At 44.9% G+C, this 9,833-nt stretch overlaps 1 protein-coding gene across 1 annotated transcript in view; it reads left to right on the forward strand.

The window, feature by feature from the left end:
- LOC134436636 (semaphorin-6C-like) overlaps positions 1-9,833 on the forward strand; it is a 219,422-nt gene that overhangs the window by 21,078 nt on the left and 188,511 nt on the right. The window contains exon 2 of the mRNA XM_063185950.1: positions 516-623. The gene's annotated coding sequence lies outside the window, so the exon portion shown is untranslated. The remainder of the gene's footprint in view (positions 1-515; positions 624-9,833) is intronic.

A 9,833-nucleotide genomic window follows, 5' to 3' on the forward strand; every position in this document is an offset into this window, starting at 1 on the left:
TGGAACTGATTAAGTTCAATGCGGCGCGCTGGTTTCTTTAAATTCTTGAAGTGAAGGCAAAAGCGCCCACCCATAATGAATGAGTGGACAAGGCTTTGGCCGTTAAAGGAGGTCAGTGGAGTGACCCATTGACCTGCTTTTCGGAGGGGCTATTGGGAGGAGAACTAAGTTGGATTTGCGCTAGTGGCGAACATTTGACCGCTAATTGAGTTGAAAACTCACAACTGTTGGGCAGAGCGAAAGCACGTAAGCAAGCAAACATGCAAGCATGCAAGTAAGCATGCCAGCAAGCAGACAAGCAAGCAAACACGGCACTACATAGTTAAACTCTTTAGTTTCAGCCTTTCCTTTGTGCTTTTCAGGTTGCAGTGCAAGCTGCACACTTGTGGCAAAGCCTCGTCTCTTTCTCTGCAAAGTAATGTGTTGTATCTGCATCAATATTCAGATCCATTTCGCGTCATTATACTGTGACAACACACTGTAATTCTCCCTCCTTTTATGTCTCTCTTTCACAGACAGTTGCACAAGGTTTATTGGCCATAGACCTGAACATCACAGGAGGATAGAGAGCTGACATTCATCCCTGGTCTGTGGCGTATGCAGCAGCATTGGCAAAAGCTAAGGTAAGAAGCGTTTATAGATCTCCCCTGCACATAAAATCAGCATTTAAATCAGAAATGTTGAAGGTAGTGAGGGGTTATGGACCGTTTCAAGGGAGTTCGATTTTTTTTTTAGTGTCAACCTTGTTCTCACAACGTTTCTTTTCTAACCTCCCTCAAAGACGGAATGAGATTAAACATTCACTGAATGTGGATTGTGTTTTTGAAAATGAATGAAATGAAAAGTCTGTATGAGCTAATGGATTTTTTTGGAAGTAAAAATATGGATCAAAGCTTCTTTGAGTCACATTCTAAGAAAAGCAAATAACTGCCTGAAAAAGGATGTTGTATTGCTCCATGCAATATTTCTGTCGACTGGACGCCTGAATAGGAACAGGCCACAATGGTCAACATGCTCTGTGTGAACTCTTTTGTTCACAACTTGGCCTTGTCTCCCTTTATCATGGGAGGCCTGGGGCCTGAAACTCGAGACCACTGGAGAACCCTTAACCTGTTTTTGGGTGCGGAAAGTCCTTTTTGCATGTGTGTGTGTGTGTGTGTGTGTGTGTGTGTGTGTGTGTGTGTGTGTGTGTGTGTGTGTGTGTGTGTGTGTGTGTGTGTGTGTGTGTGCCCAGGATCTTGTTGTTATGTAGGGCGATTGTTATTTCAGTGCAGTTCAGTACTTCATCTCAGGAGTAACACACCATGGTCACCTCCACGCACGGACGCATGCACGCATGCATGCACGCACGCACGCACACGCACGCACGCACACACACACACACACACACACACTTTCATCTTTGAGGAGAAAAATACCGAAAAGAGCAGATAAAATACGTAAAATATGAAGCAGTTTATGACTAAAGAACATAGCAAAGCATACTTGATATAACCCCGTTGGATGTTTTTTTTTTTCTAAAAGAATATGCAGAACTTGTTGCTGGATGCAAACTGCTTAATTATTCAGCAGTCATGTTTATTTTACAACATTTGTGCTATCTGCATGTGTGGGGTCAGCTTTTACTGGCGCTTATTTATGCCAACTCAGCTGCCAGGCATTTCTTTGAAAAAACAAGGACAAAAAAAATGCACCAGCCCTTGAAATGTTCAATCATTTAAGATGGGCCCCTGGTATGAGACGAGCCGGTAGGGCCGCTGACAGCTTTGGTCGGGCCCGGACAAAGTCATCTGAAAGGCCCCCCGACCCAATACATACAACATAATGAGAACCCTATTCTGGGACCCCTCTGTCACTGGGCCCGGGACAACAGACCCCTCTGTCCCCCCCCTCCTGTAGGCTTCCCTGCGTGCCGGAGGGGGGATCGGGGTTGGCTAGAAGATGTCCCTGCCTCTCTCTGTCTGCTGGAGAGATCCGTTTTTTAAGGTTACGTTACCCGGCACTGCGGGTCCTGTGGCATTACCTGCCCGAGAGATATGAATCTATTCCACTGACAAGTTTGATTTATTTCCTCAATCAGATTTTGGTTGGGTCGCAGAGAAGGCACAACCGAGAGCTATACCGCTTCTCCGTGATGGGCGCTGTGATTTTATAGACCTGGCACAAATTCAGGAGTGGGGAGAGTGTGAGAGAGAGAGAAAGAGAGAGAGAGAGAGAGAGAGAGAGAGAGAGAGAGAGAGACTAAAAAAATGTGCTTTTGAAAAAGAAAATAGTTTATTTCAGAAAGTGCTCCCCTTTTTTGTGTGAAACACTGCACCATGCGCAGCCTTCAATTTGCCTTATTGTTGCCACTCTTCCGCTCCACTGGCTCCCTGAAAGCCCCAGTATTTAATTTAATTGCTTCATTGCACACCTACATTGACTACCTAACGTCTAGCTACAATGAGGTCAGAGACCTGTATGAAAATGTTACATTCAACAGCATTCCCGGAAGATGAAAATCTCTGAAATGATTGCAACAGCTATCAAAAAAAGTTCCTTTCTTTTGTGAAACTTGCGTGAAGTGTGTATCCGGTTTGATCTCATTTTTGTGTAATTGGAGTTACTGTGTCTGGGTTTTAAGTGTTTCCAAGTGGAGTTTAAGCGTTACTGAATGTGACTGCAGAGTTCTGGTTCTTAACAGTAATCAGTTAAAACCTGTAGCTTTTTTTTTCTTATTAACATTATTTGATTATTTTTGAGATAGGACAGTGGAGGAGAGACAGGAAGCGAGTGGGGAGAGAGAAACGGGAAAGGATCGGCAAAGGACCAGGGCTGGAATCCAACTAGGGTCACCGGCTTAGCAGTCCAGAGCCATGGCTGGGCGTACAAGCTGTAGCTTTTAATCAGACTAAAGGAATTGTGCTTCATTTTAATTGAGGAGTAAGAAATTTCTAGAGGTTCTTCTAGAATTTTACTGGAACACTCTACAGCTCCCATAGACGTCTGTGTTAAAAATCTCGCAAAGACATTATGACATCATAATGAGAACTCAACATTTTGTCAAAATTCTAATCACATATTTGTGATGGTACTCCTCAAAGGGTTAACATTCATTAGTGAATGGAGGTCGCTGCTGCTTTCTCAGAACACTAAATACAGTGGAGAAACTTCCACACCATAATCCTTCTTATGAGATGATGCTTCGCTTATGTGTACAGTACGCGCACTTGAACGATCCCTCCTTTGCTTGGGTTCATTCTTGGGGTGCGGGGGGTTTAACAGTTAGGTTAAGTTGAAGTTCAATCTGGTCAGCACTGGTGTTCAGAACATAGGGTTGTTGCTATGGCATTCAGAATGTTAACAGAGGGATGACAATATCGCTGTACTTGTATTTGCACTTAAACGACCCCTCTTCATGTGGGTTCATTTTCGGGGTGTTGGCGGTTTAGAGTTGAAGTTCCATCTGGTTAGCACTAGTGTTGAGGACACAGTTTTTGGATTTAAATGGGTGTTGGGGTTTTAAGATGGTTAGAGTTGCTGCGTTCTTGAGAGTGGTGTCAGAAGGTTGTACATTTCGCTTTATGTGTATGTGCACTTAAATGATCTCACTTTTGTTTGGGTTCATTCTCGGGGTGTTGGGGGTTTACAGTTTAAGGTCCATCTGGGTAGCACGGGGGATGTCCGTTTCCTGTTTTAAATCTGGTTAACGCTGGTGTTCAGGGTACGGTTTTCTGGTATAGCCTCAAAATGTGCATCGCTCAACCTGTACTGCCTGTACAAAGTGGCCTGTACTGCAGTACAAAGGCAAAGAACAGTAACTACATATTTTGTCCAACATTGAGTTAAGATTGAAAACGGCATTTATAACGCCTCTTTTATCTTAGGACAAAGCCCTATGGTCCAAATGTGTCCCGTTTTAGAGATATTGCAATGTCAGATATGCAATAGCTGCAATATCCAACCTAAGGCCAATGCTTTGAAGGCCTATTTAGTTGGTTCACGCCAGTGCCGTTCCCCATATGTGAGAGACCTCACTCATGCTATTCAGAGAACCGGAGTTAAGAAACTGGTCGTTTTAATGTTGGCGAGGCGTAGTAACTGTACTTTGGCGTTGTATGGCTGCGTACTAGTCATTGAAAAGACTACACAACCATTGTATTACACTTCAAGCCATTGTTTTACACAACCGCAACTTTACACAGAGCCTTTTAGCCAAACATCACGACTTGGTCGTTGGCATTCTGGTCGCAGCAAGTTTATAACAGGGGCCGTGTCTTAAGCCGGTCGGATCTGCTGTTGTTGCTATGGCCTTGGGAGTGGTGACAGAAGGATGTAAACAGGGGATGTAGCAGGATTGTTATTTGGTCCTCACACGACCTCTTGAAATCTTTTTTCCCCCACCCAACAGACGACAGATTTGTCCCATTCCATCACCCGACAACCCAATCGGCTCCTGAATTACGTTGTCACACATTGGGGTTGCAGGGGTGCAGCGCGTAGCCCACTTTTCTCTCTGTCAGTTTCTTTTAAAATGGGCTCAGACTTTTCTCATGAATTCAGGGGTTAAAGGGGCATTGTGACAGAAAGTGCCAAGGCTTAGTTGAATGGACATCCCTTTCTCTATGTTGTGTAACGAGCAAAAAAAAAACAAAAAACAGCGCACTTGTATCAAACTCACACATTTCAATGTATCTATTGTCAATAATACCTAATACCTCCAGGATTATCAGACTTTTCTGGATTTGCAACATGCTAATGCCAACATGTGATTGCACACATGCTAACGTCCAAAGGCTACTTCAATTAACTTCAGATTCTGCAAGGCCCAGTGCGAGCGCCATGCACTGTATGTAAATGCGAGAGATTTTGTTTGTTTAAGGTTTGAAGTGCATCCATTTCACCCGAGTAGCTTGAGCAAGCCCTTTAAGACCATATGCCCCACTTGATCCCAGTCACCCGATTAGTGTGGGTGGGTGTGGGTGCATGCGTGTGTGTGTGTGTGTGTGTGTGTGTGTGTGTGTGTGTGTGTGTGTGTGTGTGTGTGTGTGTGTGTGTGTGTGTGTGTGTGTGTGTGTGTGTGCGTGTGTGTGTGTGCGTGCACGTGTGGTGTGTGTGTGTGTGCTTGTGCGTGTGCGTGTGCGTGTGTGTCTGTGCATGCATCTGTGTGTGTGTGTGTGTGTGTGTGTGTGTGTGTGTGTGTGTGTGTGTGTGTGTGTGTGTGTGTGTGTGTGTGTGTGTGTGTGTTTATACTGGTGTCCTTACTGCTTTTAAGACCATGTGGTTAGGAGGATGACTTAATCTGACGGGTGGGATGGGGGTGGGGGGCTGAAGGTCTGTTGCTGGGGGAAGGAGATCTGGAATGGAAGGAGACCTCCGGAGTGCAGGGGGTGAGTGGAGGTGATTGTGGATTGGGGGCGGTGGGGGGGTTGGGGGGTTGGTATCTCTCAACTGTCTTTGGATTAGGGCTGTCAGGAATCGGATCAGCTCCCCCCTATTGGGGTGTGGTTGGCTATCCATGCCATGCGATGTGAAGGTATGTGGTGTGTGGTGGGCTAGCCTGTTGACCCGCCCATTAATAATACTTCTCTTCATTCGCATTCATGGTCTGGCCATGGTTCTCTGGCGAGGGTTTAGTCAGAGATTCTTTAAGTATAGAGATATGCCAACATACAGTAATAGGTTTCTATGGGCACCTAACGCGACCAGGTTCCGGTCTGCCTAAAGGGACGTGTCATAATGCTCCTACAATGAATAGATCAGTCCTTAGGTCTGCCTAGGTCTGCCTAAGGGGGGGGCATAATAGAACCAGGAAACAATGGGCCAATGGAACCTCTCTCTCTCTACTCTCTCTACTCTCTCTGGTTTAGTCGTCCTCCAGGCTGCCGACCAATAAGCAAACGATGGGGTGAAAGCTTGTCCAATGGCTTCAAACCAGAACTGAGTGCAATGCCCCTGCCCCCTAAAATCGCATTGGGTCAAAGAACCTCCAGACCATGAATTGGAATGAAGAGTATAGTCAGAGAAAGTAGAGAGAGAGAGGTTCCATTGGCCCATTGTTTCCGGGTTCTATTATTGCAAGGGGGAGGGGGGGAAATCCCCCTTTAGGCAGACCTAGGCAGACCTAAGGACTGTTCTATTCATGGTAGGAGCATTATGACACGGCCCTTTAGGTGCCCATAGAAACCTATTATGTTGGCATATCTCTATATACTTAAAGAATCTCTGGTATTATGGGCAGGTCATGCAAGGCTAGTGCTGGCCGGTTGTGTGAGTTTGTTAATTTGGAAGATTGTGGGCAACTTGGGCTAACCTGGACTAAGCAGCTCTCAGTCTCTCTCTATACCTCCAGACTCCATTTTGTATTCTAGGAATGTACGCACAGTGGGCACCCTGAAGTGCAACTGAACAAATGTCAGACGTTGTAGATTATTTGCCCATTGAGTAAACGACGAGATACACAAGGAGTACATAAATTAGGACTATGGTGTCATACTCATCAATCAGCTCAATAGTGGAATAAATAGAGGAGGACGTACACAAGAAAGAGATTCACAATGCAGTATTTGTTTATTTTATTTGTTTAAATATATTTTTTAGGGGCTTTTTATACCTTTATTGACAGGATAGTATGAGATGCTGACAGGAAAGGAGTGGGTGAGAGATGGGGATGAGGATTGAATAATGACCCCATCCGGACTCGAACCGGGGTCCCCATGGGCATGCAAGCCCAAATGTGGGGGGCTTAGCGCGCTGCGCCACAGCGCCCCCCCCCACAATGGAGTATTTAATGTCCATATATACGGTATAACCAAGGCATATACACACATTCCATGTACAGGTGTATTCGTGCTTACTTACATGGCACTAAACTATGAAAGGGCCCCATTTTCCATTTTATGTGGAACATATAGAATATACATGTACAATAGCTATGTACATGTAAAATAGCCATGTACATTTAAAATATATATTTGTTCCTATCGGTATATATGGGAGGACTAACGGTAGGGACACATACACGCGAATTTGCGAACTTTGCGAACTTTGCCATTCATTCCTATGAGAGAGGCGAAGGCAAGCGAAAGCAAGCGAACAGGGGCGAAGCGAAGCACAATTATTAAAGAAAGTTTAATGTCATGCAAATGAGGAGCGAATTCGCCTGCCGCGGCCCAATCAAATCAACAACATAACTGTTCCATTCCATTTGATTCGCCGCGACGACCTGATGACGGTTGGATTTCGCCTCTCTTCGCTTCGCTTGCTTCGCCTCCTATGTGTCCCTACCGTAAGGACTAAGGTGTCATAGTCTGCGACCGGCTCCATTATGGAATACACATGCTCAAGAAGGAGATAGGCAAAGAGCACACAAGGAGACAGGTATGGCATTATTTTCTCTCCAGCTCGCCAGTGGAACAAAGCAGTGGCATCAAGAAGGCAGTAAAGATTTGGAAATTCAGATATAGACCGTGCAGTTGCTGTGCTGTAGCCCCTTAATGTGCGCCGTACCTCCAGTGGCACGCTGTAATAGTCATTGAAATGTAACTACCATAGCACTACAATACTATGACACAACACAGGCCCTTTAGTAATGCACCACGACTTGGTCATTACCATACTGGTAGCAATACATTTATAAAGCCGCTTCTTAAGGGGTTAAAATGTAAAAGTAAGGCCTGGAAGAGTAAGAGGTCTATAAAAGTGTCATTTGTGGGGGCGTGGTAGACTGTTTGGGAGTCCCAAATTACAAATACAATAGAGAGCATTAAAGCTGAATATAACAAAGGGATGGCTTTCTCTGCTGCAGCAGTTGTTTTTATAGAAAAAAGGGTTGTGCAATCTCTATTACCAAGAGCAAAGACACTCACATATGCAGGCCACTCACATCAGTCTCTCTCTCTCTCTCTCTCTCTCTCTCTCTCTCTCTCTCTCTCTCTCTCTCTCTCTCTCTCTCTCTCTCTCTCTCTCTCTCTCTCTCTCTCTCTCTCTCTCTCTCTCTCTCTCTCTCTCTCTCACCTCACACACACACACACACACACACCCTCTGTGAGTGTATTGTAATGATTCAATTGACAGTGACATACCTGATCGTTTCCTGAGTGTCTCGTTGAGAGAAAAAAAACATTGATGAAAATAGACCTCATCCTTACAAGGCTTCACCCTCTTGAATTAACTTCCACAATCATCCTATCGCCTGTGCTTGTACATCACTTAGGATTGTAGACCTCTAAGTCCTATAGCTTTTACATACAGTGCACAAGGAGCCTTAAAGCCTCTTTCCAGAACACACAATTCGTAGCGAGGCTAAAGCGATCTGTAATAGTTAAAATGGGGAGGTACGTTTTTGTCTGGCAGAGGCTGGATTTAAGTATCTGGGTAAATACATGTATGTACTGCAGATATGTATTTATACAAAAATGCCTGGAGTTATTGTTTTTGAAACTTTTTCAAATACAGTTACCTCATTACCACATTTTCACACAAGAGCATTATTTTTACCGGTTTGAAAAAATCCTCACTCGAATATTTCCGTGCCAAAGAAAACCCCAAAACTGACAGCTCTTGAATAAGTTGTTTATGCATCAATGGATTGGTCGCGTCTGGCTGGCTGGACACACATCATCATCATTCTCAGCCACCCTGCTCAGCAAATCACTGCCTTATGAATATGACATGCCGCTTCCTGGATGGAGTGGGTCAGCACGAACTTCTGGAAGGACTGCTTGCCGATAATGATGACTTGGCCACGGAATGGAACTTTGGTAGCCTTTAAATAAAGTTCCACACAGTTCCACATTCTGGTACAGTGGCGACTGTTCTGTCACCCCTTAGCATGCCGGTTGCCAGGTGCACAGTCTCCTGCTGCCAAGATTCGTTCTGATAATTAAAATCAGCCGAACCAGGTGATGCAGTTTCACACAAGGCTGTTAGTGTGATTGGATGACATACGCTGTCATGGTGCCAGAGTAGATGTTATGCCTGGGACTGTTTTTTTTTCTTTTCGTGGGTGTCCTCCTGGCTCTGTTCCCGTTAAAAGTACTATCTCGATTAAAATAACTGATTCGTTTATCGAATATGTCTTTGCTTCAGTTCACTTCTCTTAATCATTTTTTTTGTCACAGAGGGGGTTTTGAGAGGATTTAGACAAAAGCTGCAAATTATCATCGCCTCTCCAAAGTGAAAAAGGTTTTCAGATAATTGTGGAAAATGCGAGGCCCGTATGGATTAAATGGGCCTTGACTAATGAAATGTGTCAGAAGACTCATAATGCCGGTCTTTTTTCGTGTATGTGCGTCTTGCGTAATAGTCTTTGAATCCAGAGTGGACTAAGTGATCAGGAGCCTATTACCTTGTCATAGTTTGCATTTCTTTTACGGCAACGGGAATGACTGAACTAGTGATCTCCTCAGTTCTTTATGAATGTGATGAATGTGCACGTGGCAAGCGTGCGTGTGTGTGTGTGTGTGTGTGTGTGTGTGTGTGTGTGTGTGTGTGTGTGTGTGTGTGTGCGTGTGTGTCTGTGTCTGTGTGTCTGTGTGTTTTTCCGGTGTGTGAGGGGCTGTTCTGGATTGTTTGTGTGTGTGTGTGTTTGTGCATGATGTGGGTGGGAGTCGGGAAGGGGGGTCGGTGTTCCTAAACGACCATGGCATTTGGTGAATTACCCCCGGCACTCCCCCCAACAAGCCAAGCCTGGGTTCCTTAGTTCTCCCGCCAGCCACAGCTCCTTTGTCTGCACCCCACGCCCCCTCACGCTCATTTGGCCCTGTTCAATTGAGCAAGATCCATTTGTGTCAGGCAGGCATTGGCAGATGACTCTTGTCTGTTCAATTGAGAAACGAAAAAAAATAAGGAAC

The sequence above is a fragment of the Engraulis encrasicolus genome, chromosome 20 (genome assembly GCF_034702125.1).
Source record: "Engraulis encrasicolus isolate BLACKSEA-1 chromosome 20, IST_EnEncr_1.0, whole genome shotgun sequence".
In the NCBI taxonomy this organism is placed as follows: domain Eukaryota; kingdom Metazoa; phylum Chordata; class Actinopteri; order Clupeiformes; family Engraulidae; genus Engraulis; species Engraulis encrasicolus.